The sequence below is a fragment of the Phascolarctos cinereus genome, unplaced genomic scaffold, assembly GCF_003287225.1.
Source record: "Phascolarctos cinereus isolate Bilbo 61053 unplaced genomic scaffold, phaCin_HiC Scaffold_3;HRSCAF=262, whole genome shotgun sequence".
Lineage (NCBI taxonomy): Eukaryota > Metazoa > Chordata > Mammalia > Diprotodontia > Phascolarctidae > Phascolarctos > Phascolarctos cinereus.
The window spans coordinates 222,914,606-222,938,773 of record NW_027555736.1 but is presented as its reverse complement, the minus strand read 5'-3'; the positions used below and the strand labels follow the sequence as shown (position 1 = coordinate 222,938,773).

General features: G+C 39.5%; 1 protein-coding gene and 1 long non-coding RNA gene across 6 annotated transcripts in view; one reads left to right on the top strand and one right to left on the bottom strand.

The window, feature by feature from the left end:
* NRXN3 (neurexin 3) overlaps positions 1–24,168 on the top strand; it is a 2,091,311-nt gene that overhangs the window by 286,697 nt on the left and 1,780,446 nt on the right. The gene's annotated exons all lie outside the window — the stretch shown is intronic.
* LOC110208270 (uncharacterized) overlaps positions 9,681–24,168 on the bottom strand; it is a 40,825-nt gene continuing 26,337 nt past the window's right edge. Inside the window, exon 3 of the long non-coding RNA XR_002324444.1 lies at positions 9,681–10,110. This is a non-coding gene — a long non-coding RNA (uncharacterized LOC110208270). The remainder of the gene's footprint in view (positions 10,111–24,168) is intronic.

Genomic DNA, 24,168 nt, shown 5'->3' with positions numbered 1-24,168 from the left:
AATCCAAGGGCCCTTACAGTGATGTCCTGTGAGTTTCAACGTGTACCGGATCATGGGGAGGAAGGTGGTTAGCAATAGTAAAAAAAAAAAAAAAGGGAAAAGTTACGGAAAGCAGGATAGGGGTGTGTGTGTGTGTGTGTGTGTGTGTGTGTGTGTGTGTGCGCGCGTGTGTGTAGGGGACTAAGCAGAGAACAGCAATCTCTGGTAGTTAGCAAAAATGCAATTACCACAAGGTAGAAGTGAAGACAGCAGTAGCTGTATGGAAAGTCTATTATTTGGTCTTTAATGTTCTCTTTCTGAGCCGGATAAGCTGATATTCTATCTGTGTGGTGACAACACAACACAAAAACGACCTAGCTTTTGAATGCTTAAGCCGTTGTCAGAAGTTTATAAACTTGGGGACAGAGCGAGACAGTGGTGTGTCTTTTATACAGAGCCTGCCAGCCTCGGCTGTATGTAGGTAAGATGCTTTGTATTGCATAGTCATGTGCATCTCTGTGATGAGCAGAGATAAACATCTCTCCCGCAATCCAGTTATCCGACTGCAAAGAAAAGAGCATTGAATGTATTGGAGGGAAAGAGAATGGGTGGGAAGGGGGCTGAGGGGGAGGAAAGAGAAGGAGGAAAGAGAATAGCTCAGGGAATCAGAAAATGAGATAGTCCCCAAATCCTAGCGGAGCTGCTAAAATGGGATTGATAAGAAGAAAACTAAAGGGGGGGGGGATTCATCAATTGCCTTTACTGCACTGTCTCCATTTTAAAAAATGCTAAGTGAAATAAGCCTATAGCTTATGATCAGATGGAGATTACTGGTTTGTACTGCCAGAATCGTATTTTCGATATTCTTTCTAAAATTGGTTTTGGATGTGAGGTCTTGTTTACAGTTGAGGTGAGTGGTTAAGTTTTATTTTTAAAAAGAAGTTGAGATTTTTGAAAAGAAGGTTGAGCAGCCTTTACTCATGTAAGTCTGGCAGGAAAGATGCTTGTCCTAGGAGACTGACTTTGTCATAGAAAGTAGGTTAAATTATATCTGGTTGACGGTTTAAGCCCTTACAGACCATTGTTCTTTCCCACAGCCTTCATGCCACAGAGATGCACATAGGATAACTGTGGGGATAAATGAGAATGTCACACTGGAAATCAGGGAAACAGCATCAATATCCCTGATTCTCCGAGACTGGTTGGACCTATGCACCCGTCATATGCCAGGAAAGCACATTTAAATGCAGAGACTGGGAAGCCGACTTTGAGATACTAGTTCTTTGTAGTTGTTCCTTGTTGTTCATTCTCTTCAGTCGTGTTCAACTCTTCCTGACCCCATTTGGGGTTTTCTTGGCTAAGATACTGGAGCAGTTTACCATTTCCTCCTCCAGCTCATTTTAATAGATGAAGAAACTGAGGCAAACAGGGTTAAGTGACTTGCCCAGGGTCACCCAGGTATTGTCTGAGGTCAAATTTGAACTCAGGTCTTCCTGATGCTCTAGCCACTCCACCATCTAGCTGCCTTAAGATCTTTATGTATGTTTTGACAGGTTTTTGATTCTAGGAAAAGGCTCACTATGAGTTCAAAGATGGTATTTAGTTGTAGAAGGAAAAATCAGGCTTATGCTATAGTCAGGTCCCAATTAATACCATCAATGAATCCCCTTGAAGTGGTCACCTGTATTTGAATTAGCACTATTCAAAGTTGTAATTATGTAAAATATGATAATTGGTTCAAGCCAAAATGAAATACGCAGTTTAATTTTGGATAATTCTATCACTTCAGGCGATTCGTTATTCAAACTAATTGGAATTTAGGCATAATCAATCATTAGTCAGTCAACAAGCATTTTAAAGTACACACTAGGTGTCACGTCCTCTGCCAGGTGATACAGAGAATAAACAATCCCTACATGCAGTCTGGGGAGACAGCGATTACATTTCGGGAATAAATACAAAGAAAATAAATGGAAATTAATACAAGGTAGTTTAGGAAGGGGCAGCATTAGCAATTGAGTGGATCAGAAAAGGCTTCATGTGGAAGTTTGTGGTTAAGCTGCTTCTTGAAGGAAGAGAGATTCCATAAAGTGGAGATGAGAACAGGAGGGAATTCATGCCTGGTTCGGGTGGGACGGGCAGTGCAGAGGCGCGGAGAGCTGTGTGTAAGGAACTGTATGCAGTTTGGCTGGACAGTAGAATGTGGCAGGGTGAGTAATGTCCATGGGGCTAGAAAAGGGGCCAGATTGTGAAGGACTTTAAAAATGAAAATGAGTTTATATTTTATTTAGAGGTACCACTGGAAGCTACTGGAGCTTGCTAAATGAGGGAGTGACATGGTCAGATCTTACTTATGGAGAATTACTTTTTTTTGTTTGCTTGTTTGAAATTACACACACACACACATATTATTCAGCAAAAATCTGACTTATTTCTCACCACAACACCCCATCCCCATCTCCATTTAAGAAGTAGAGAAAAACTAAACCCTTGTTACACACATGTATAGTCAAACAAAACAAATTTCTTCACACATAGGTAGGATCTAGTGAAGGATTTTCCCCCTACTAAAGGATAAGAGAGATCTGACGTGTTTGAAAGCAGTGGGGAAGAGACCAGTGGATACAGAAAAGTTGAAGTTGAGAGAGACAGACAGACAGACACACACACACATATACATGCACACATATACATACACACACACACACAGAGACAGAGACAGTGAGAGACAGAGACAGACACACAGAGAGGGAGACACAGAGAGACACAGAGGCAGAGACAGAGAGAGGGGCATGGGCAAGGAGAAGGGCCCTTTCATTATCAGAAACTGGGGGAGAGGATGAGAGAACAAGGAATGATGAAAGGCTTCGTGTCAGAGGTGATACTTGCACTGAGCTTTAAAGGCAGTGAGATATAAAAAGAGGCCAGTAATGCATTTCAGTTTCCCTAGCTCAGTGCTAGGTCAGTGTATAAATGGGGCCCACTACCTTGCTGTTTATCTTCTAGATAAACTCTCTAGAGAAACAGATTTAAAGACTGGAAGGAGTTGATGGTCAGCCAGTCCAGCTGACCTCCTTTGGGGAAGAGGAGTGTAGTTGCTGCTTCCTTATTGGCAGCATTCTAGGAGCAAAGAAATGTTGATGTTTCCTAAATTGGTCATTTGATTCTGTCCCCTGTAACCACTCACTCTGTATCGCCAAAGAGGGAAGGAGCCAGAAAGGACCTTAAACACGGGCAGTGTGGCATCAGTGGTCTGAGATCCTGAAGTGCTTTTCATTCCATAGTTATCTTTATGCTCATAGTGGGTGGGGAATGCAAACCGTTGCAGTGAAAGCCTGAAGTTTTGGTAATACAGGTTTGGCCAGACCAGTCAATCAATCAATCACCAAGCTTTTATTAAGCTCTTGATATGTACCAGACACTGGGGAGACAACAATTAAATTTAAATAGTTCCTGCCTTTAAGGAGCTTTCTATCTTTCAAGGGAAGACAATGTGCAAATATGGGCATATACAAAATGATAGGAGGAAGGCACTAGCATCTGGGGGAAGGGGTGGGTCAGACAAGTCTTCATGTGAAATATGGTGCTTGAATCGAGTCTTGAAGGAAGCTCAGGATTCTAAGAAACAGAGTTAAGGAGGGAGCATAGTATGCATGGAGACAGGAGGCGAGTACCATGGGTAAGAAACAGGAAGAAGACCAGTTTGGCTGAGCCAGACTGTGTGTGAAGGGGAGTAATGTGTAATAAGTCTGGAAAGGTAGACCGAGACTAGGTTGTAAAGAACCAGAAATGCCAGAAGAAGTTGTATTTGATCCTATAGATATTACTGAGTCACTGGAGTTTATTGAGTAAGGGGAATGACATCAGCAGACTGGTGCTTCAGGAAAATCACTTTGGCAGCTGTGTGGAAGATGGATCGAAGGGAGTGAGACTTAAGTCAGGACAACCAATCGGGAGACCGATGCAATAGACTCCATGACGAGAGGCTGACAAGTCAGTTTGCTGCTACTCTCTGTATGTTGCCTCCTTATCCAGCACTAGTTCTCCACTTTTGCAACTAACTTCCCATTACCATCTTAACTCCTTGTTTGATACCCCAAGGAAATCCTGGTTCTAAACTTTCTTGATCTTTTGATTTATTCACTTGAATTCTGATTCTGGCCGTTGCCTTGCTTTCCTCATGAGAAAGCTTTCCTCAAGTCATTTTCCTGAGTTCAGATCTGGCCTCTGACACTTACTAGCTATGTGATCCCGGGCAAGTCACTTGGCTCTGCTGACCTCAGTTTCTTCGTCTGTCAAATGAGCTGGAAAAGGAAACAGCAAACGACTCTAGTATCTTTGCCAAGGAAACCCCAAATGATGAGTCAGATGACTTGATGAGTCAGAAGTTACTGAAAAATGACTGAATAACAACATTAGAATAAAAACATTAAAAAAAAAAAAGATCACCCTCTTGATCATCCTAATAGGTGATACATGCCAGGGCATATAACAGATAACAAGTTCCATGCATATTCCCTTGGATTTTTTTTTTGGTGTGTGGGGGCATTTATATAGTGCTTTAAGGTTTGAAAAATACAATGTTGTCTTATTTTTATCCTTACAATAACAGTAAGAGGTAGGTGAATTCTATTATCCCTACTTTACAGATGAAGAAACTGAGGCAGACAGATGTTAAGTGACTTGATCTGGGTCATATAGATAATGTGTCAGATTTGAACTCACATCTTCCAGACTCCAGGTCCAGCCTTGTGTGGTTATGCCTCGTGTGTCCATATTTGCACTGGTGAACTGCCCTGGCATCCAGGCACTCAGAACATTAGCAGGTAATCTCTCAGTAATGAATAGTGCCCTCAGGTACGACCATTGGTGCCTTTTCTGATTCTGTCTCCCGAGACCAATTCTCTTTTCCTCAGGGAATACCCAAGGCAGAGCTCAGAGAACCCAACATTGGGTAAAGCATTCAGTGGTGTGGGCACTCTCACCTGAGATCTCCAAATGGGAAAGTTGCAGTGAAACCTTAAAGTACCTCCTTTGATCAGCTTGGGTTGATGGTGGGAAGGGCATTTCCTAGGCCATTTCAGTCCTGTGGTTGCTAGTCTTGGCCAAAGACTGGATGTGCCCAGGTGTATGGAATTGGAAGGTAATGAGAATGATTAATCAAATTTCTTCCAGTGAAGAATTCTGTGCCAGATTCTGTCCTGGATAACCCTTGCATTAATCCATTGCCAGACTCTGTCCGCAGGTGCCTAGTATCAAGGGCAGAGACTGGGGCTTAAAACAGTGTATATGAGGAAAAGGACCAGCTTTGGCACAGAGGCTTCAGTGTAGGGTGCACTGCCAAGACAACTGCTCTCATTTAGTCATGGGAAAAAAAAAAAGATGAACACGGGCAAGGGGATATTTACCCTACTGAATGAGAAGCTCTCTATGGTAAATCCACTGTGTTACAGACCAATCCAACCCCATTACTCCAGGTGTTTAAAACCAGTATAGAGAAATTCCTAGGGAGTCATCTGTAGGTAATTAGATACAGCTTAAATTGGCCTTATAGGATATTTTGTATCATGAACTTCCAGGCTTCTTCAGCAAGGTACCTTTCCCAGTAGGGATATAGTTTTACTTTTTTCAAGGGGGCCATTCTTGAGCTCCTCATTAAAGCAAGTTGCCATTTGGCTCAAGCACCAGAAAAGAAAACAGCTTTGGGTTTGGGGGGAGATTTCTTGGTGTAGAAGAGAATCAAAAGATCTGGGTTAGCCACCTAGTTCTGTCACTATATAAATTTAGGCTGATCATTTGACTTTTGAGCCTCCATTTCATCATCTCTAAAAGCTGGAGAGCAAAACTTATGCTGCCTGCCTCATGTACAGCTAATGTGTGGACCAAATGAGATAGGGGCTTTGTAATATCAAAATACTATGCAAAAATGAATTGTTGAGGGGCAGCTAGGTGGCGCAGTGGATAGAGCACTGGCCCTGGATTCAGGAGGACCTGAGTTCAAATCCGGCCTCAGACACATAACACTTACTAGCTGTGTGACCCTGGGCAAGTCACTTAACCCCATTGCCTAAAACAAAACAAAACAAAAAACATGATAAAGGTAAGAATTAAACTAATATATGAATATGTACATATATATATGTGTGTGTGTGTGTGTGTGTGTGTGTGTATATATATGTATGTATATATATATATATATATATATATATATATATATATATATATATAATGTATTTAAAAGCCTTTTGCCAAGTTAAAAAAATCCCCAGTAAAATAGAGTATCTAAAATGTAGACCACACATTTTGTGAATTTATTCATGCCAGACACCTTTGGTTCTAGGCAATGAATAGAACATGGTGCCCAAGGGACCAGAAAGTCAGGTATTATAGAGTAGCAATGTGGTACAATTATAGCTAGCATTGATATAGTGCTTTAAGGTTTACAAAACACTTTACAAAACATCATCTTAATTTATCCCTATGGCAACTCTGGGAGGTAGGTGCTATTATTGTTCCTATTTTATAGGTGATAAAATAGAGGCTGGGGGAGGGTAAGTGACTTGCACAGGGTTACATAGCCTAAGGCTGGATTTGAAATTAGGTCTTCCTGGCATCAACCCTCTACCCACTGTTCCACCTAGCTGCCTCACTGTAGTGGATAGAGTGCTGGTTCTTAAGAGTTAGAAAGACCTGGGTTCAAATCCCACCTCAGACACTTAGTAGTTGTTGGCAAGTCGGTTACACTCTTCTGTATCTCAGTTTCCTCATCTGCAAAATAATGTCTGTAACATCTACCACATAGGATGATTGTGAAACTCAAATGAGATAATGTATACTGTCAACAGGCAATCACAACTTCATGAAACTTATATGAAAACTAGGTTTATCACAAAGAGAAATGAACATGCACGTAGAATCCAAAGATTTCACAATCCATTTAGAAGTTCGCATACTTACAGAAATCTCCACTTTAAGGGATGTCACATGGGAGGGAGAAAGGTACAGTAGAAGTGGGGAAAGGACAAAACCCCTCCCAAAGGGGAGGGGCAAGCGATGGCAAAAGCAGCATTCTTTCCCTTTGGAAGTACCATGAAGATAGGAGGGTCTGCTTATCTACAAGTGTCCCAGCTGCACAAGGCAGCTTCTCAGCCTAGTGCACACGGACTGGTGTCTATCTTGACTCCCAAGGACACACAGGGGGTGCAAACAAAAAATTCTGTCAGCTCAGGAGGAAGGGGGATATTTGTCCTTGATACATTCAGGGCCTCCTGCATACTCTGGGTTCAGTGTTTCTAAAAGATATGGCAACACAAAAAGACAAATTTAGGAGACCCTTTAACATTGCTTGATGAAACAAAGTACTCAGGAAACTTCAGAAGACCATGTAAATGTCAGCTATTATTAACAATGATTTATAATGCAGATAGCTGCTGATAATTCTACCTGTGCCATGTATGTATTTACTCTTTATTTTAATATGTTGTATATTTAGGACCATAGTCCAGAAGGACTTTTGAGCTCCTTATAGACCAATGATAAATAATAAAATAAAGTAATATTGGTAAAGTCCTTTGCAAATCTTAAAGTACTACATACACATATGTTAGCATTATGATTGACGATGATGATAGTGGTGGTGATGGTGATCTAGGAGTTGAACCCAAATAGTACTGGCTCTAAGGTTGGTTCTCTATCCACCATGCCATCCTGCCTTTTTATCTAGCTCAAATTCCTAATTTCATAAATGGAGGAAATTGAGGTTCATGCAAGTTAAAGGACTTATCCTAGGTCACATAAGTAGTAAGCATCAAAGGACAGATTTGAACTCGGGTCTTCTAATTGAAAAGCCAGTGCCCTTTCCATTGTTCCATGATGCCTTCCAACATCTGATCTAGAGGCATGGGACAGGTCCTATCAGGTAGTAGATTCAGAACAGCCAAATGAAGATCAAGGTCCTCTTTTTTTTTGGTGAACCACAATCTACAATCTCTTGGAAGTGCTTAGACTGTAGGGACCATGCTTGTCTTTCTCATTTTATATAATTTCCCATCATCAGTATAGCTATTATCTTGTATTTATATGCTATTTTATAGTTTAGAAAAGGCTTTCCTCACAATAATCCTTTAAGGCACAAATGTTTGTCCCCAATGATCATTTTCCCAAGGCTACAGATAAGGAAACTGAGGCTGAGGTTAAGTGACTTGTTTTACTTACTATACATGTGGATACTCCCTTCCTTATCAAGTATAGAAGCTTAGACTCAAGCTTAGCTCTTTTGACTTTGAGTTCATTTAATAAAAGCTTTGGAATCATAAGCATGAGGTTGGGTCACTGGTCTGTCCTTGGTATTACACATTTCTTTTTACCTATTTAAAATCAGGATGTATAGAGAAAAAATTGAGGAAAACACATTTTTGTCCCAGTACTCCTTTATAATAAATGCTAAGATAATTAGATTCCTTTCTTTAACCACAAAATAAACGAATAACTCCATTTTCAATGTCTCACCCATCCCTTTAAAGAAAGACAGAGGATAATGGATGTATGGATAGATGTGCAGAGACAGAAATGGTTGCAGTAGCCAGACAGATCTATATTCAGTGTATCATATTTGATTTTCAGAGTTAATTTAGTATTTTGCCTTAAAATTGTCTGTTTTTTACTTTACATCTGTTTGTTGTAATTTAAAGGGAGACAGATAAAGGCAAAGAAAATCAATATCAAGGTTTGTTTTCTATAGTTATTTCGTGATACTAAATGGCCTTTGCCAAAAATCACCAGGATCTAAGCCTTTATTTTTAGATTAAATGACAGTATGGACGACTAGGTGGCTCAGTGGATAGAGTGCTAGGCCTGGAGTAAAAAAAAAAATCATTTTCTTGAGTTCAAATCTGACTTCAGACACTACCTGTGTGATCCTGGCCAAGTCATTTAACCCTGCTTGCCTCAGTTTCCTCATCTGTAAAATGAGCTGGAGAAGGAAATGGCAAACTATTTTAGTATCTTTCCCAAGAAAACCCAAAATGGGGTCACAAAGAGTCAGACCTGACTAAAAACAACTGAACAACAACAAAAGAAATCTAGGCCAATAGAAAAGCGCAATATATAGTTCCTTTCCCCACTGCCCCCCCAAACAGAAGCTTGTAGCCTAGTTGAGGAGAACAGATAAATAGTTGAATTTTTGACTTATAATTGTTGAATAGTTGGAAAGTTGAATTATAAAATGAAACATCATGTAATTAGTGCCAGATAAGTGATATAGACAGTAAGCATTTCAGTGTTCTGAGAGACTGTGATTTTTATTAATATGGACCTTCTTGCCAATAATGTAGATCATAAACTCCTTATAATTTAATAGATTGTTTTTGAGAGCCCTTGAATTTGACTGAAAAATCAGTTACACTATGGCTAACCTTGTGATGAGCCCCTCTGAACTTAGATAAGCTAGTTCTTGAACAAAAGACATACATTTCATCATTGGGTTCCTCAGAACAGGTTACATAACAAGATACCATGACATTACTTACTGTGGGTTACTTGCATTGCAAGCACTAATGGAAAAGTTCAGACATGTATGTATGTATGAACAAGATGGAATGATTCTTAAAATGGAGTAGCTCTGGTTCTACACATTTATAGAGGGAATTTCCCTGTACCAATGAGATTGCTGATGTAGAACAATAATCACAATAAATCAAGAATTGAAATGTTGATGATACCTAATTTAATTACAAAAAAAACCATGATTAAAAAAATACCATAACAATGAAAATCTGTTGGAAAAAACATTCTAAACCCCTAACTTACAGTCTAGTTCTTGCAGACCAAATTTCCAGCACAATTTCATTACAACAAAAGAATTCTTACAGCCTCTTGAAGTTGGTTGTGATCGGATTTGACCTCTGTTCCCCATCACTTCTTTATTTAGTGATTAGGATAAAACTTTATATTCTTTCATACTTTGAATCCTGGCAGAATGGGCAGGTGAGAACAATTTGTTCCAACAGCCAGGAAGGCAGCTAAAGTGGGTGCTTAGAACTTGGTCAGACATTAAAGACACAACGTCATCCGCTGCATCCTGGCCATTGCCAATCCTCTTGACTTTTGTCTTGCCACTGGACTTTGATGACTCTGGAAAAGAGAGTGAGGCTGATGACTTTGTGCAGCTCTGCCTCACTCAAATACAATCCACGTCAAGACATCACCCCATGATGTCACTGGTACTCTTTTTGAAAATGAAGGATGAACAATGACAATAAACCCCTATAGAGTGAGGAGAAGATCAAAACTTTCTATGTCTGAAAGGCATGGTGGGAGTATAGCAAGACCTAACTACAATGAAATGGAGACTGAAGTTCTGTCAAAAGTTCCTGAAATAACAGTAGAAAGAAAAAGGAAGTCAGTCTGGAGTCTCCTACTGTAGTACTGACCTTGAAATGGGGGAGGTGAGTTGGAACCAGAGCTTAGTGAATACAATCTACTATTTTCACAGTTCCAAGAATAGTTATTTTTTAGAAATGTTTTCTCCTTCTAGTTATTGTAGTGAGTTTCAAAAGAGCATATGTCTAGGGTCTATTGGACCAAAGCTTGGACGCTTCTTATTTTGGATTTGGGAAGGTCGGGGAGGGGTACTCAAGCCAATGGACCAATATTAGGACTCCATTTCCTAGCATAAGCTATTTCTTAGTCCATTTCTTAGTATGTACTATTGACTGAAGGTGTGACACAGGACATTATTAATTATTACAGCTGAAATAGATCATTTAGCGCAACTCCCTCTTTTTACAAATAAGGGAAATAAGACCCATACAAATTATCTTACCCTTCCAGTGTCATACAGCTAATGAAAGGCAAAATCTGTATCAGAACCCAGGTCTCCTGATTTATAGTTCAGTGTACTTTCCTCTGCATCTCATTGACTTTGGTAAACTAAATCTCTGTCTTCCTTCATATTAAAAAAAAATCTTGCTTACCCCCTCCCATCCCATTGACATTACAAGTATAATTTTCCATTGCCACACTAAACACTTTGTGATGCTTTCTCTTTTGAGAGCAGTGTTGCATAGAAGATAGCATGCTGGATGAGAAATAAGGAAGACCAGGGTTTGAGACCCTGGTCAAGAAACATCAAAGACGTTGTCTTTGATGTTTCTTCTGTAACTTTAGACAAGTCATCCAACCTCTATGGGTCTTAGTTCCCTCATCTTAAAATGAAAATAATAAAAATACCTGTCTTAGAATGTGGTGTGAAGATCAAAGGAAATAATAACAACAATGATAATAGCTAACATTTACACAGCACTATGCTAAGCACTTTGCAAATATTATCTCATTTGATCCTCACAACAACTCTGCAAAGTTGGTGGCATGATTATCCCCATTTTACGATAAGGCAAGTGCAGGTTAGGTAACTCATCCAGGGTCACAAAACTAGTAAGTGTCTGAAGCTAGATTTGAAGTTACTATAAAGTACTGGGCAAATTCTCAAGCACTACCTTCAGATTTGTTATTTGGGACATGCACAACAAATCTGAACTTGTATATTATTAACTGAAACACAAAACAAAAATGCTCTACAAAAAGTCATATAATGCAAACATTTCAAAATAAATTATAAGTGTTTTTAAAATTTCTAGTATTTTTGGGTTCACCAAATCATTATTCTCGATTAGCAAGCTTATGAAAGAGAGTGATAATAGAAATAATAGGTATGATGAAACATTTGCTTGGCTTTATCCAACTGGGAAGAAGTTGGTGACTGACCCATCTTTTTTTTTTTATGTCTCTTACATGCTTATGAATTCATCAAGGACATAGAGGTTCACTTAGTAAATTAGTTCTTGTACTTGCAAGTCCAGGTTCTTCGCCCTAATGTAAACCTCTGAAGTATCAGGCCAAGGATTGGCAGAGAGCTTTATGTTGACTACAAAGTTACTGCTGTAGATTTTTTAAGAATTCTTTTTCGTATTTGAATAAGAGAAGCTTCAAGGGATAGACCAAGTCCCACAGAGAACACACAAGTCAGCGTGTGGTTGTTTGTTCTTATGACAGTCCCAAAACTACGACCTCTCAGTGAGAGAGGTTTAACCGACTTTTTGTGTGATCCAGAGTGGGCTTTTTGTACTCAGCAGGGCACAGCAATGCGCGTTCTAAGTATTCAGGGAGCTGTAAAAGGCTACTGAGAAAGTCTGAAACTGTTTTTAAAAAAAAAGCTTGTATGAATTTTCCAGACATGTTTTATAAAGATCCTGATAATGATAAAAAGAAAAATATATTTAGTGTGATGTAAGGACTGGGCACAAGTCATTATGAAAACTGGAATCATCAAAGTCAACAAGAATCAAAAGATGTTTAAAGAAACAATTATTTTCCACCTTCTCAGTTTGGCAAGACATAGTACAACTTCCCCTGTCCTCAGGATCTTATCTTCCTTTCAAAGCAAACTTTTACAGTGGGAGAGGGGAGGATGTGTGTGGGTATGCGGTATTTTCAAAATAAAGGATGGATTAAATATGGAGACTTGTACCTCAGATGAGAGAGAGGAAGAGAAAGAAATAAACAAGAAGAGAAATGAAGACTGAAGGATAACTGGGTCACAAAAATCCAAGAATTTTTTCCTGCTGGTTTTCTTAAACCTGGGGTATATTGTTTTCTTTTCTTGGGGGGAGGTATACTAGTATGGAAGAGTCTGTTCAAATATTATTGTCATCTTGGAAAAAAACACTGAGTATATTGTGTGGACTGAATAGAAGAAGTAATTTCATTTAGAGTAATGAGTGCTAATGGACAACATTTATGCAGCACTTGACGTTTTGCATAATGTTTTATGTATATTGTCTCATATTTCTACCTCCATTTCCCTTTCTCTCCACTCCTACACTCCAACCCTAGATCAAACCCTCATCACCTATCACCTGGACTATTTCAATGGCCCTCCTGCCTGGTCTATTTCAAGGCCCTAACTGGCCTCCCCACTCGTTTCTCCCCATTTCAAATCCCTCAGCTGCCAAAGTAATTTTTTTTTTTTACTAAAGCAGGGCTTCTTAACCTTTTTTTTGTGCAATGACCTCTTTTGGGGTGAAGCCTATGAGAAAGAGTTTGATTCATCTAGAAGTCCATGAAGAACCATTAAAGATTTTTGACTGGGGAAATGATGTAATTAAAACAGGTCATTAGCAAGATTATCCTGTCTTTGTTGTAAAGAACAGAGGGAATATGAAGAGACTGGTAGACAAATTAAGAGGTTTTTTCCTATAGTCTAGGCAGGAGTTAATATGAGAGAAAAGTAGAGGAGAGGAGAGGCTATAGACAAAATATAAACAGGGTCACTTTATGTTAAAGATGAGGCTTCTAGCTGAGTCAAATTATTCCTGAGGGTATGTGGCTATTTGCCCAGTTAGCCTATGACACAAGCTCTCATTTAATTTCTTCATTTTCCCTTACTACAAAGGAACAGTGGGAAATGCAATTGTACCTGGCTAGTAAACCTCATCTCTACCTTAACCTTAAATCTGACCCCATTGATGTCATACTGGGCACCTCATAGAATCATAGCGCTGAAATCTGCTTTAGGGATCATGTTATCACGGAACCTCAGGCACAGAGGGGACCTTAAAAGATCATCTAGTTCAATCTCATGCACAATGTAGAAATTCCACACTGTAGCATCTCCAACAGGGGAAAACCAATTAGAGAGGATCTTAGCCAGTTTGAATCTGCTCTGCTACTTATTTCCTGTGTCACCTCAGGTGACTCACTTAACCTCTCTAGGCCTCAATGTCTTCATCGGTAAAATGAAGGGATCAGACTAGATAATCATTTTAAAATCCTTTTTTACCCCCTTCCTCCTCATTTATAGATGAGGATCAGTCCCTAGAAGTGCTAATCCTAGGACCTCTGCTCAGAGCTAATAGGCTACTGCTTGATTTATCGGATGGAGACAGTTACCTCAGCAACTAAAAAGGCTCAGTGAAGGCTGTTAAAGCTAGACAGTAAGGAAGTGGTTCTTCCTTGGGAATTCCTTTACAATCTACTAGATTCCATCTCATTGTGCTTTGTTTTGATAATGAATCATCACATAGTGGGTGAGGAACTAGTTTGAATAGTATGCCTATGAAATACTTGGAGCATTTTACCAGGCAGGATGGACACTCATGTTCCAATGAGGTAGAAAGAGCATTGGATTTAGTCAGAAGGACTGTATTCTAATCCAGGCTTTGCTTCTCAGTAACTGTGGGACCTTGGACAAGTGACTTTCCTACTCTTGGCCCCAGTTTTCTTAACTGGAAAATGAAGGGGTCTAGCTATTTGACCTCTAAGGTCTTTTTCAGACCCAATATTCTGTGAATTTGGAGTGGGAGGGAAAAGAAAAAGGATGGAATACAGTACAAGAGAGATAGAGCACAACCTAAATATTCTGTAGTTGTCCGGTTGTTTCAATAATGTTCAACTCTTTGTGACCCCATTTTTTTTGTTTTCTTGGCAAAGATACTGGAATGGTTTGCCATTTCCTTCTCCAGTCCATTTTACAGATAAGGAAACTGAGGCAAACAGAGTTAAGTGACTTGTCCAGGGTCACATAACTAGTAAGTGTCTGAGGTCAGATTTGAACTCATGAGGATGAGTCTTCCTGTTCCAGGCTCAGCACTCCATCCATGGTGCCATCTAGCTGCCCCATTCAGTGTGTAATCAGGTGCCAGAATTTAGGGAGAAAAAGAAAGACAGAGGGAGAAAGGGAAAGAGAAAGACAGAGAGACTCTATCTCTCTAGATGAAGAGAGAAAAAAAGCACTGAACAATATTGTTATTATTATTGTTATTGTGGTGTCCTTGCTGTAATAAGGTCCACTTGTGAACAGAATTCTGTACTAAATATTCTAAAGAAATGCTAAAGCAAGATAAGAAAGCCTTGCTCTCTTCAAGGAACTTATGGTCTGGCAGGAGCAAGGAAGAGCAGAGGTAAGGGAGTGGTAACTTGAGAACCTTTCACCTTCATTATAATTATTGTTCTTCTGTGTGTGTGTGTGTGTGTGTGTGTGTGTGTGTGTGTGTGTGTACGTACATACACACACACACACATATATGGAATAGAAAAATAAAAGCATTCATGGACATTTGAGCTGTATTTTTTCCTAATTTTGAATTTTAGAGAAATAACTGAAATGCATTTTATTCTACTGGGATCACTGAACAAGAGGCAACCATGGAGAAAAAAACCCAACATTTTTCCCTTTTCAGAGAAATCTTTCTTTCTCTCTGAAAATATCAAATCATTCTGTCTGTCTATTGATCTATCTAGTATTATTTATTGATTTGACCTTGGAGCCAAGACCTACTTATTTCATCTTACTGTACCCCTCTTAATACAATAAGTGACAGGCAAGAAGATTAGGGCAAAAATTGTAGTGACCTCAAAAGAACGTTTGGGTTATGTTCATCATTTCAGTCCTGATGTTAGAGGTGTCTAATACCCATACATCCAATGGGGCAGTTGTTTCTTGGTGGGATCTTTTCTCAGATCATTGAAAATGTTTGTGGCCAATCCACAAGTGTTTACATGAGGTAAGAATCCAGGCACTTGGGATAAAAACTAAAGAAAAGACATGGGCCCTACCCTCAAGGAGCTGTCAGTCAAGAGAGAGAGACAGAAAGACAGAGAGAAAGAGGCATGGAGACAGTTTGTGTTCAGACTTGACTTTAGAATCAGCTCTTTCCAGTGTACCGCACTACCCACTTTTAGTCTTAGAGAGTTCCCTGACATACTGAAAGATTAAGTGACTTGCCCATAGTCACACATTTAATATGTATCAGAGGCAGGATGTTAATCTAGGTCTTCCTAAATCCAAGTCCACCTCTCCTTCCAGTCTTCTAGGCAGCTTCTCACCTTATAGTTACAAAACACTTTCTCCTTTGATCTTAACGATACCTTCTAAAGTGAGTAATAAAAGCATTATTGCCTCACTATTTTACAGCTAAGAAAACTCTAGAATGAGATAAACGAGTTGCTCAGGCTTACATAACTAGTAAGTGGTAAATTCAGGTCTGGGACTCAGGTCTTCTAATCTATGACCAATACTCATTCTACTCTTTTCTGCTGTCAAAAATGTTTAGTAAGCCCACATAATATATTAGATGCAGCACAGAATGTAGAAAAAGCTCTATACCAGCTCTAAGGGAACCAATTCTCCGTAATCCAGAGCTGGTACTTGGAGAAAACGAGGTAATTGGTGCAATACCAAGTTACTCAACAGAATTCTGAGGTTTAGAATCAGTTTGCCCAGGTACAGTATAGGAGACATTATACTCTTTATTCTTCCTTTGTTATTGGTTGTATTCAGTCGTGTCTGACTCCATTTGGGGTTTTCTTGGCAGAGATACTAGAGCGGTTTCCTATTTCCTTCTCCAGTTCATTTTACAGATGAGGAAACTGAGACAAACATAGTTAAGTGACTTGCCCAGGGTCATACAGGTAGTAAGTATCTGAGACTGGATTTGAACTCAGGTCCTCCTGACTCCAGGGCTAGCATTCTATCCACTGTGCCACCTAACAGCCCTTCCCGATGATCTTCAATTCAACAAATATTACCTGTACAAATATTACATATTTTTAAAGAAAAGTAAAAAATCTCATTTGTTTAGGAAGAAAAACAATCTGAATTAGTGAAAAAGTGAATGACAGATTGTGCTGAAAACTAATTTTTGAAATTTTTAATTAATTTATTTTGAATTATCAGCAATCACTTCCATAAGCTTTTGAGTTTTAAATTTTTCTCCCTCTCTCTCTCTCCATGTCCTTCCCCACAACAGCACACAATCTGATATAGGCTATACATATATATTCCTATTGGACATATTTTCACATTATATTGTAAGTGAGAATTAGAACCAATAGGAGGAACCACCAGAAGGAAGAAACAAAGCACAACAGAAGAAAAAAAATAGCAAATAGTACACTTCAATCTGCATTCAAACTCCGTAGTTCTTTCTTTGGATGTGGATAGCATTTTCCAACATGAGGCCTTTGGAGATGTCTTAAATCCTTCCATTGCTGAGAAAGGTTAAGTCTATCAATATTAGTCATCGCACAGCGTGGCTGTTGCTGTGTACAACATTCTCCTGGTTATGCTCATTTCACTCAGCATCAGACCATACAAGTCTTTCCAGGTTCTGAGAACTAATTTTTTTATAAGAGAATCATGAAGTTGGAAGGGCTTAATTGCTATTACTTTCAAATATACAGCAAAATTGTCATATACATTTCTTTTTTTTTCTTCCCTTCTCCCCTCCCTCTCCTAGAGATGGCTACCATTGGACAATGGAAAAACAAATTAAAAATCCCCAATTGAACACTAAATTGGAAATCTTAAAAATTAAAGGTGAGATTAACATGTTGTTTATCAATAGGCACTAAAATAATTATTTTAGAGGAGTTTACTATAAAGATTCTGTCAAAGTTTTGTTTAAATTGAAGGTTTCTACAACTGTGGAATAGCTTGAAAATCCTTGGATTAGTGAGTCCCTTTCCAAAGTATAACAGATGCTGGCTGAGTCTACAAACTCCAAATCAATGAATTTTACTTTGTGTCCTTGTATATGTTATTATTATCATTTTCAAGTCATCTGTATGAAGGATTCATTGAGGTTATGTTCAGAGGAATTTAAAACAGCCTTTGAAAGATGGGTTAATATAAATATATATGAATATAAATTATATTAATTAATTAATCTATAGAAAGGTCTGGATCTAGAGTCAAAAGACTTGAATACAAACCTATGTATCACTTGTGTAAGCTTGGACTCTGCTTTTCTGAGCCTCTGTTTCCCTCATCTGGAAAAATCGAAGGTTGGACTTGGTGATCCAATCAGAGATCTTCTCTAGTTCTAAATCATAGGATCCTATGTGTCATAAGATGACAAGCACAAGTGTCTTCTAGTCCACTGATTATTGGAGGTTGGCTTTGCTTTTTAATAAGGTGGCCCCTTACAAGTCCAAATGTGGACTAAGGCTAGCCTGATGTTTCTATCTGGTGTGTCCTTGGGAGTGCTAACCTGGTTCTGGGATTACTTCACTGATTTCAGACAGGGAAAGATTAGGAGTAATGGAGTGTCTAGCCTTTCCTCATTATAATATAATAATCTGAACATCTGGAACTTCTCTAGAACCCTGAACTAGCCCCTGAAAGAAGAGGGATAGTTTGCTGGCCAGTTTGCTATTTTATTTTGTTGACTTCTAGTCTATCATTTTATATTCATCAAGTGATCAACCAAAATTTATTAAGGACCTAGTCTAGTAGGTGCCAGGCATTGTACTAGGTACTAGGGATACCAAAATGGAAATGAAACAGTTGTTTTCTTCAGGGAGCTTACACTCTATCTCATTCGAGTAATAACTCTTATCACAATTGAACATATATCTTTGTGCTTTCTTTAAAAAGATTAGCTTAGGGGTTTCATCCTATATCCTGTAGTAAATATGATGAGGATTCCCTAGCTTGAAGCATGTATTATGGGAATACTGGGTCCATATGACTTCCTGATTGAGTGATTTCAAGTGAGACAGTAGGTATAGTTGGCATGACTCTTTTTGGGGGGGTCAATTAGTCGTGTTAGGCTCTTTGTGACCACATTTGGAAGATTTTCTTGGCAATGATACTGGAATGGTTTGCCATTTCCTTCTCTGTCTCATTTTCCAGATGAGGAAACTGAGGCAAACAGGGTTAAGTGACTTGTCCAGGATCACACAGCTACTAAGTGGTTGCTATGACACTTGCTGCCAATTCAATTCTCATCCATAGGTGGAAGGGAGGCTCCAAGTAGATGCACAAAGCATCCTTTCCTTAATTACAGAGGTGTGTAGATTTCCTTGTTGGTGGTGTTTTACCATGCTTGGTGTGAGGTAAATATCCCAGGTAAATGCTAGGAAAGGTGCTTGCCCTGAACATTGTCACACTGCTGGAGACATTAGTGAGATGTTCAACTACTCTAGGAGACATCTGCAGCTATAGAATCTGATAATAGGAGGGAGTGGCAATACCTAGTCATTTGTTTCTTAACTTAGCCCTTGGGGAGGGCAAGAAATAGCAGGGCCTGGGGTCACTTTCCTCTAGGACTCTAGTCAGTTTGTGTTTCCATAACTGGAGAGATATAAGTGCTCATACTGGTAGCACTAATTTTACTAAGGGACATCTATGCAATTTTTTTTAAATTATACTATGTTAGGGATATGCTTATTTTAGCCCATAAATTAAAAACAAAATAAATAGAAATTGTAAAATAAAATAAAATAAAAGTTTAAGAGAAAAAAATGAGGTATAGTTGAGGGGAAAAAAAGTCTTCTCTCTCCACTCCCCTACTACACCCATGTTTGGCAACTTATTTAGACACTTCAAGTGGCATATATGAGTTTTAAAGGAAGACAGAATTTTGGATCAAGTGGATGAGTTACAAGAACACGGGGCCAGGGTGAAGCAAAGCTGTTGTCTTCCTACTTGCTCCTTCCTCCCTTCAAAACTTTCCTTCTCTCCTGGAAATGTCATGTCCTGGCCATGGAGCTGAAGGCAGCAGCTTCATTGGTTCTAGGAGAGAGTGGACTAGGGTGTGAATTATAGCTGTGCTGATCCCTCAATTCCCTCTTTTTTTTTTTTTAGTTCTTTAGTCACTACTGCATGGGAGCAGAAAACAGCCAAGTTGCATGTTGTCGATACAGGCTGCAGAAGTCAATAAGCAGCCAGACAGGGAGTGAAATTGGAGGAGGCAGCTATAGATTTCCTAGGTTATTTCTTGTGAGTTTTTCAGAACTTGTATGATTCAGTCTTGTCAGATGCTATTTTGAGCCCAGCTGAGATGAACACATTCCCCTGGTGCACCAGATGTTGTCTGTGTGCTCACTTTTTCTGCACTTGATTATTTATTTATTTTGGCTAGTGGAGGGTACTTAAATAGTGAGAGGGGAATACAAACAAGGAGGGGAGCTTCTGTGCAGCTCTGGGATCTGGGAGAAATGATACAACCCAGAGTGTGTGTACAAGGATTGGGGAATCAAGGGTGCTGAATAATGTAACTTTGGAGGGTTTTTAATGGTGTAAAGGATTTCTGGATTTTTATGACAGGAGCAGGTATATTATTAAAACATAAACCCTGTTGGATTATGGAATGATCCCCCCTCCAGGGGAGCTATTGGAGACATATTCACCGTAAAACCTGAACTATGCACTAGTTTAAACTTTGTCTCCTCAAAGCATTTGAGGTTGTTTACAAGATACGAAAATTAAGGGGAAAAGAACAGACATTCAAGACAACAGATACAATTGGATTTCCAATTTTCTATAGTTATGCATAGTGTGTAGTAATTTTATTTTGATCTAACAGTGAGAGGTAGTGTGGTATAGTCAACAGAGTTGACCTCAACACCAGAAAGATGTGGGTTCAAGTTCTTCCTCTAATTCATACTGGCTCTGTGACCTTGGGCAAATCACTTAACTTCTAGGTGTCCCAGGCAGCTTTTTAAGACAAAATGGCAAAAAAGGTTGGAGGAGTTGGTGGAGACATTGTGCTTATATGACACTTTCCCAAATCTTTTAAATCATAATTCCAAAGCTCATCCTCTATCCTCTATTATATAGAGACACAGTATATAGATGGGGTGGCTAGGTGTGGTAACGAATAGAGTTCCAGGTCTGGAGTTAGGAAGACCTGAGTTTAAATCCATCTTCAGACATTAGCTGGGTGACCCTGGGCAAGTCACTTTACCCTGTTTGCCTCAGTGTCCTCATCTGTAAAATGAGCTGGAGAAAGACAGCAAACCACTCCAGTATCTTTGCCAAGAAAACCCCAAATGGGGTCATGAAGAGTTGGATACGACTGAAACAACTGAACAACAATAATATATAGAGGCATAGTATGTAGATTCTGGTTCTGGAAGTCAGAAAAGTTTGAGCTCAGGTCCTATCTCTGACTGATGCTGGCTTTGTGACAAGTCATTTAACTTTTCATTAACCCCAGAAACTACCTAAGACTATAAATTGAAGATGAATTGCTGCTCTGCATTAGTGAAGGGAGTTTCTACATTGGAAGACTCCCATATAGATGAAATCTCAGGAACCATACCGTCCACCCCCAAATAGTGCGATACGATGTACAATGCATTTTCACATCCATTACCTCATTTGTTCTTCACAAGCCTGTTAAGTAGTATGAGTATAATTATTCATATTTTATAGGAAAGGAGATGAGGCTCAGAGTGATTCAAATGACTTGTCCAAGGAGACATAAACAGCAACAAGAGAGGCAGGATAATGTAGTTGAAAAAACTGGGAATCCAAAAACCTGGCTTCTAGTCCAACTTCTACCACTCACTAATTGTGTCATCTTGGATGAATCACTTCACTAATCTGAGGTCCATTTCCTCATTAGTAAGGTTGGACTAGAGCAGTTCACACTGGATAATTCTGAAAAACTTCCTGTTCCAAAAGCCTTTGATTCCATGTCTCACAGAGGCCAAACAGGACTTAAACCTAGGTCTTCTGATTCTAAGCTTCTTTTATTACACAATGCTACCTTTCTCTGATAGCTGGGATCATGACACAATGATGACTAAAACCTAAGGATAAACAACAAACTCATTTCAGCTATTGGTCTGAACCTTTACCTGCCAAGGAAAGCTTATTCCATGATTGCAAATAAGAAGAACACCTGATCACTTTGAGTTTGGCTTTTTCTTCTTGCTTCTACTGACCCTCTGATAGAGGTGCTAATGAGAGGTGAAGCCACGGAATTACAGGATCACAGAATCTCACATTTGGAAGGGACCTCTGAGGTCATTTCACTCAACTCAGCCTGAACAGGAACCCTATCCATACCATCCCTGAGTAGTTATCCAACCTCCACAGATAGAATCAACCTCCCTTTGGGGGGGCCACTTCCTGAGGCAACCTGTTCCATTTTTTAGCAGTCTTAATTTTTAAGAAGTTTCCTTTTTCATAGAGGTGAAAATGATGTTTTGGGATCTTCCACTTATTATTCTTACTTCTGTCCACTGAAACCAAACAGAGACAACTCTCCCATGTGACAATCCTTCAGATATTTGAAAACATCTACCATATTCCCCCTGTGGCTTTTTTTTTTCTCCAGGAGAAAAATCCCAGTTCATTCAAGTGATCCTTTTCAGTATAATTTCCAGGTTGTTCATAATCCCGATTGTGGCTCTTCCTTCTCCAACCTCCTTTAATTCCTATGATCCTATAACAAAGAGAAAGAAAGGGAAGAAGAGAGAGGATGGGCAGCTCACCATCCATTTAATCCCCACTGCTTGGCTCAGCTAATAGTCGCCTCAAATTGAGAATTTGAACATCAGGTTGAATTTTTTTTAGGACCTTATGGATCAATTCTTTGATTTTGACCATTTTCACAATGTGCTTTAACTTGGTTTTCCCCCCTTGATGGAAACTGAAACTGGAAAGAATGCTCATGGTCTCCCTTACCATCCTAGCTAATAAAATATTCTATTATTTTCTCAGCTGCTAAAATATTCTATTATCACTGATCACTTCCTTGTAGGCAATGTGTGTTTGTCATCGGCTGCAGTTTACATAAAAACCACACAGGCTGCCTGAAGGATAAATTGCCATTTGAGTAGGTACTTGGGGAAGGGGAGATGGATTCCGGGTACCGTTCTGAATTCCTGAAAATGAGGAGGCTGAGAGTATGGCAGACAGCCAAACCACATTTAGGTTGACACTGGTCATGCTGGACCTACATGGTTCATCCAATGGTCCCATGCTCTGAACCAGAACTAGGGTGAACATTCATTCATTCAATACTCAACAAATATTTACAGAACACTGATCACGTTTAAGATCCAGTGCTAAGACCTACAGAGGCAACTGAGAAGTGCTAATTGGTCTGACCTCAAGGAGCATGTTGTCTTGTTTATAGTGATTTGAGGGGCAGGCGGAGGAACAGAGAGTCTTTGGCTATAATTTAATTGGTATAGGTAACTACCAGTGAGGAAAGCCCCTCTACCAATGCAGATCAGCTACTGTCCTACAGCTTATAGTCTTAGCAAGTTTTTTGGTAGGGGTGGGGCAGAAGTCCTGAAAGGTTAAGTGACCCATTCAGAGTCACACAGCCAATATGTTAGATGTAAAACTTGAACCCAGGTCTCAATGACTTAGAGACCAGCTCTCTATCCACTAAACCATACTATCTTATTAAGAGTGATTGACATACACGGTTAGCCACTGGGTAAGGCAGTATTTGCTAACTGTAACATGAATGGTACAGACAATACATACTAAATGGGAGTTCTGAGGAGGGAGGGATCGCTCATTTTGGGAAAAGTTGGGAAAAGCAAAAAGAAGAGATGGAAGCATTCCAGACTGGGAAGTGGTATAAGACAATTGTGACTAGGTGTAGGGGAGAGAGCTCCCCTCTTTCCTAGATGTGTGGAGATGGAGAAGCTTAGTTTTAGTGTTGTCTCCCAATGGCACCAAGTTATGCCTGCGTAACAGCCCCATTGCTATCCCCAGAAAAGGGAAGTCAAGAGATTTAGAACCTTGAGACCATTTTTTCTTTGCCTCAAGCATAATCGGGACTGCTTAAGCCTCAGACTGGGAAAAGAGTAGGTACTTTGCTATTCCTATTCCAGTTCCTGGCTCCCTTTCTGAAGCAGCCAGATTGTGTTCCCCTCCCCCATCCCCTAGACCAAGGCCACACACTCTATAAGCTCAGTTGTACTAGGCTGGCCCTTCCATCTACCTGTTAAGGGATCAGTGCCTCAGATGAAAGTTTCTCCTAAGATCTCCTGCAGAGTCAAGAAGGGACACTGGTTTTCAATGGGTGCTCAGGAATTTAGCCTTATAAAAGGACCCTTTTGTGATTTAGAGTAAGCCTTTATTTCATAAAACCCAATGGATCCATATCAAAATGAGCTAAAGGGGAAGAGGCTTTTTGGCATAGGTGCTCCTAGAAACTCAGGGTCCAACCCACAAAAATACCAAGTGAGGGGACCTTCCTGTTTCTCTTCTATTCTGAAAGGATTATTTTAGGGACAAGCTTTTTTTTTTTTCCCGCAGTGAAAATATGAGATTGTATTTGGAAAGGATGTTGCTGCTCTGCTTGAATGACCTGGTGTTCATGGGATTTAGGGCTGGAAGGAAGCTCAGGGATTATTTAGTACAAAAAAACTGAGTCC